We start from the raw sequence: 5,980 nt of genomic DNA on the forward strand, positions 1-5,980 counted from the left end.
CCTCCTCCAGGCAAGTCATATGTATACTCAACAGTAGAGGAGCTCCGCAACGCCCAGCTAAAGCTGCTAGAGTAAGAAAAGATGGTAGTTTTCGTTGTTATGAACGAGGACATCTAAGAGGAAAAGGTGGAAGCTGCACTCGAAAAAAAAACTGCTTTACTCAAGGAAAGACCTTCAGGGTCTTTAAGGTCTGAGGCTAGGGAGATATGCTCTCAACTGAACCTCCCCGCTCTGAGAAAGAAATGCGTTAGCTTTGCCCGCACATCAGTTCATAAGAGTGCCTTTTTTTCTGCAAAGACCCATGCAGAAAACGCCCCGCTCCGCGGCATTGTTTCGGAGAACGGGTGCTGGCAGAAGAATGGTCTCCAACGGCCAACTCTGCCAGCAACACCAGCGGTCGAACCAACGAGAGCCCCTGGGAGACAGACGGTCTCCAACACAACCATGGCAAATCGTCACCAATGACTTCTTCCATCTCCACAGTGTCACCTACCTACTTGTAGTGGACTACTTTAGCAAGTACATTGTGATAGAGCAAAAGGGGGACACCTCTGCTATCAAAGGATCGCAACCCTAAAAAAGGAGTTTGCTTGATTCGGCATTCTAGAAGGGGTCTGTGACAACGGCCTGCCATTCAACTCTGAAGCATTCAAAGGGTATCTCAAGTGCTTGGACATGACAAATAATCCAAGTTCTCCTGATTACCCACAGTCGAATGAACTTGCAGAGAGGTCAGTTCAAAGAATGAAAACAGCTTGACCAAGGCACCGAAGGAAGGCAACGACCTGTCTCTTGTCCTTATGGAGCTTAGGGACACACCGATGGATCAGCTCCTGTCCCCATTGGAACTGCTAATGGGCCGCAGGATCACAACCCTCAAGCCAGCTGCTCCGCGTTAACTTGAGCAGCACTACAACATCAGGGAGGTTCAAGCACGCCTTCAGTTCCGTCAAAAGTGTCAGCACCGACATGGTGACGCACACAGCAAACCACTACGTCCTCTGAGTCAAGGCGAGAGAGTCTATTTCCGTCGAAACCACAAATGGGAACCCGGAATTGTGGTCCAAGTCGGACAACAGCCACGATCATACCTAATCAGAGCGGAAGACGGGGGAGGGGAGGGGGGGGGGGGGCATTACAGAAGAAATCGATTCCCCATCTGACCATTCGCTTGAAACAACAACGCGATCCCTGAGGACTACTACCAACTCACGTTCAACGACCAACCTCACCAATGTCCTGCCCAGTAGTCCCGCATACCCGAAACCACTCGATCAAGCCATCAAGTTGTTCAGCCAGCAAGGTATCGCCGAATCTGTGGACTCTGAACTCTTAAAATTCGCATAAACTTTCTTTTTGCAAAATAAAAGGGAAAAAAGGATCTGTTATGTATTTAGAAAACTATGGTTGGTGGTGCCCACTTCGCAGTTTCTCACAAATCGGCGTTGATACCCACACGTGCGACTCAGCTAGCCTTACACCACAAAACAGCTATGTGCCTGGCGTCGTTCCCGTTCTCGTAATAAAGTTTGTCAACCAAAAACATTTCAGTATGAACAACGTTATCCAGAAACACGGCACGTGTCAGTTCCTGGATCTCCTGGATGTTTACCTCCACTCAACCTCAGTGGAGTACGAGGGCAATGTTTATATAAAGAGAGCGGAGGTGTGCATCAGGTCATGCTTTGCAACAGTTATGAGTAAGGTATGTATTTACACGCACAATGAACGCACTCGCGTAATGAACGCACCCCCCAAGTCGGCTTCCAAAATTTCGACTTTTTTTTTCACTTGCATATTAAACCCACCCCCAACTGGGAAGTCAAAACTTTGACCCCCTCCCCTTTCCCCACACGCGCGAAATGAACGCACTTTTCTATCCTGGTGCAGCGAGGTCGCAAATGCATGGGTAGCGTGGCCGAACAAAACGCCTTGCAAAAGGCCTTAAAAATAAAAAAAGACCCATTGGAATCATTTATCGAAACTACAGTACGAAAACCAGTGTCTCCCACTTAGACTTGGTTCTTTCTAATTTAACTTCTCTTGAATCACGTCGGACAGTCGCTCGCCTTACTCTTTTTCATAACTTTTATTACAACATGCAATCATTTATGCTCACTCACTGTAAGTCTGTCTCATACATTTCTTTGCGTCATGATCATTCCTTGAAAATTGCACCTATATTTGGTCGCACTAATAGATACAAATACTCTCCTCTTGCTCTGTCCATTAAAAATGGGAATTCTCTCCCAAACGACATAGTCACTGAATAGAATGATAAAAAATATTCCGCAAAAAATTTTTGGCTTTGGTACTATGTTTTCAGCGCCATGTCTGCTTGTGTTTCCTATAAATTGTGCACTGAGTCCCCAGTTCTGTTGTGCCCGGTTTCTGTAAACTTTGTTCTGAATTCTGTATAGTTTGTTTTTAGTTTTTGTTTGTTGTTAATTTTTAACCTTAGTTAGTTCTTTTATTTCCATTATATCATTGCATTTGTTTGTATTTTTCTACCCCCCCTCATGTAATACGTTTGAACGAACGTATTTGAGGCGAATAAAACTTGAAATTGAACTTGATTCGAGTCCATTGAGCTGCGAAGGCGAATACATCGGCCATCGGAAGATGCCTAAATGCTCGCTTTAGGGAACACCATTTAGATGTTACCAAGGCATCATCGGACTCGTTCCACCCAATAGTTCTGCATGCCCGTACCTGCCACGATTGCACCCCACACTTTGAAAACACCACTTAGCTAAGTTCACACATAGATAAATGTGGGCCCGAAACAATAGAAGCGTTTAAGGTCAGATATGCCGTGAGCAATGTCTCTGGGACATCTTTGGCTTTGTCGTCAAAAAAGCTGGAATTTCTAGCGTAAAAATTATCGTAAAAAGCTTGTTGTGATCAATTAATTTTGTCTTTTCCTTTCTTTTCTTATTTATTTTCCCCCCTTTTCAGGGGTTAATTTCCTGATTATAATGCAGTTAATGTAAAGGTACAAGCGAGCTGGACAAGAACCTAGCTGTGTTTGGAGATTTGTGTTTGTCCTTTGTCCCTCTTGTTCCCATTTTCCAGGATTATTTTCGTCATTAATTTCCTTTCTTTTTTTTCTTCCTTTCCCCCTTTTTCACGAAATTTCCTTAAGTTTTTCCCTATAATTTTTTTGCTATCATTTTAATTTGGTATTTTTAAAGTTTGTGAGTAAATTGGTTTTATATTAAATTTTGAATATTTTCGTTTTCTTTCAATTCTTTGTCGTTCAAGGTCGTAGGGTAATGGGCATCTCATAAATGTTCGCTGCTCATTGAAAGAACTGTGTGTGTCTGTGTTTGTCCTTTACGTGTTTTATTCTTTCAGTGCATTCTGTCAGTTCCTCAAGGCTCTTCTCACATCATGTCGTGACATTTGCGTCCAGTGTTATATAGCCCTGTCACATGGAAGAGGTGGAGGAGACCAGCTTACTAAAAAGTATATCAGCATCACTGGTATTTCCTTTCTCGTTGGAAATGACTTCTGCCCCTTTTCTTTAATGGGAGTCCTTTGCATGTTCTTTGCTTACTTTTCAAACGGTTCAAAAGTGTGATATGGGGTAGGCAGTTATGCGACAATGGTGCATGCCCTGTATATCACGGTAGCTTAAACAAGAGACTTTGGAAGTGAACATCAGGAGAATCTCCTGTTTCATTCTTTCTAATCCAGGGTGCCAATTTCGAAACATGTTGTACAATCTTTAAATAACTTTTAGCACAAGGAAGGAAAAAGGAGAGGAGGCATTATGTCAGTTCGCTATGCAATTCTAGAGATTTTACAACAGTACAGTACAGGACACCAAGCCGGTTGGAACCAGATCATTACATCTGTCAGTGTGGCTTCTAGGTACTTTAACTAGCTTATTAGTTCGCAAAAGAGCTCAATGAATTGTGGAGGCTAAGCCTCGTAAGACTTCTGCAGACTGACTGCACTGAGCAATAAAACGAAGAATTCAGCTGGATTGTGTAACGTAGAAAGATAAACCGGGAAAAGAGCATGGGCAAAACTGGGGAGCTAAACCACGCAAGGCATTTCGTGCTATGTCTCGTCTAAACTATTTTCTTTGTTGCTGCACTTTCTGTCATCTTTAGCAGGCAGTATGCACTGATTTCACTTACATATTGGGTGGATTCGACCATAAAGCTAGACGTTTGTATTAGAAAACCAAGCGTATGTTTTATCGGAGTAATGGCACATAGAATTTGCACTCTTTTTAAGAGGGATAATTTATCTAAGCCAATTGTTTCATACTAAATTGCCAAAGATTCTGCCCCAGTTTTCAAAAACAGACTGGCAAATGCTTTCATTTATTTAGTAACATTTGATCTGTTTATTTACAGGAAACACTGCCTCTATTGCTGTCATCAACAGCCAGCTGGCTGAAATCAAGCCACCACACAGCTCCACGAGACTCCCAAGGGCACTGAGCACACGCCTATTCTGGAAGGCTTCCGAATGGCGCCACTGGCTGCTGTACCACTCGCTTCCCTGCATGTACAGGGTCCTTCTGGGCCAATACTGGCCGTACATAAAGAAGCTGGTGGAGGCCGTCCATGCACTTTTGAGGGACACCGTAACTCCAGCATCCATTGATGTTGCAAGCGAGTTCTCCCCCTTCGGTTTCTTTGTGTCCTACTTCGGGCCAGCTTTAATAATGTCATATTGTGCTTTCAGAGAAACTCCTCTGGACCTTTGTGGGCATGACAGGGAGGCTGTATGGAGCTCCAGCAATGACGTTCAGCCTGCACCAGTTACTCCACCTAGCGGAAGCAGTGCAGCAACTGGGGCCATTGTGGGGCCATTCTGCTTTTGAATTTGAAAGCGGTAACGGGCAGCTTGTGAAGCTGGTGAAAGGATCAAATGCTCTTCCGGAAAGGGTAGTGAAGTATCAGCAGTTGGGATCAAACTTTGGTGTCCTCGCTTCTAAGTGACAGCGTCAAAGTGATGTGCTGTGATATTCTGGGATACACTAAACACCAAAACTTCAAGTATGCAAACGAAGTGTGCCTGCTCGGTTCCTCTTCGAAGGCATCCTTGAGCAAAGAGGAACAGAGTTGTCTTTCCGCTGGATCTGGGGCCGCCTTTGATCAGGCTACAGAGTACAAGCACTTCGCATGGAAAGGGCAGATTTGTCACAGCCGAAACTATGCCAGGAGTAAAAAGACAGACTCCTAGGTCATTCAAATAAAGGATATGTGCGATTTCACCATTTTGAGAGTGTTGCCTTTGAAAGGTGAGGTAACACTTCTGTGCAGGGAAGTTGTCATCACTTGGCAGGTGCTTTCCCGCAGCACATCAGGCTTTGTTTTCTTTCTCACGTGAACTTGCAGGCTGTTAAACCACAGCAGCTGAAGGCACCATGCCTTTTTCTCACTTTCAGGAAGCCCTCAGCATGCTATGTCTGTGATCTGTCAAACCTTCTTGAGCGCGATTGATGTAATGTAACCAGGTGTGCCGAAGTAAAGTGACTGTTCCCTAGGAGTTGAAATATTCAAAACAAACATCCTGTGATAATTTGTCCCTGTTTTGCCTTTGTGTCAACAAGGGAAATCTATCGAGATTGTGCCTTTCACATCTTCAGACTTCTTGTTTTGCTCCTAAGGTGGAACACCTTAGGAGCAAAACAAGAAGTAACTTCAGGTAACTCTACATTCATAAGTGATTTTCTTTGTTTACAATTTGTTATACTTCGTGTGCTTGATTTGCTCTTCTGAGACTAGTCGGGCTAATTTGATTATCGACCTGTGGAAGATGGCTATTGTTTGAGTAAATCAATTCCATGTCTCAGCCTCCTAATGTGTCTTTCCCTAACCTTTCTGACAAAAATGTGTGAAGCTTATAGGGGTAGCAGTAGGGTAGGCTTGTTTTTAACTGCAAGCAGGCAAATGAGAAAATCACTCTTTTGTTATTATAATGCAAGTTGAAAAGACTGAAATAGACTTAGACCTTT

The 5,980-nt window shown here is 43.7% G+C and overlaps 1 pseudogene; it reads left to right on the forward strand.

The window, feature by feature from the left end:
• The first annotated feature begins 4,691 nt into the window (after positions 1 to 4,691).
• Positions 4,692 to 5,607, forward strand: LOC120847017 (annotated as a pseudogene).
• Positions 5,608 to 5,980: the final 373 nt, after the last annotated feature.

This window comes from Ixodes scapularis, unplaced genomic scaffold (assembly GCF_016920785.2).
Source record: "Ixodes scapularis isolate PalLabHiFi unplaced genomic scaffold, ASM1692078v2 ptg000597l_1___fragment_1__unscaffolded, whole genome shotgun sequence".
Lineage (NCBI taxonomy): Eukaryota > Metazoa > Arthropoda > Arachnida > Ixodida > Ixodidae > Ixodes > Ixodes scapularis.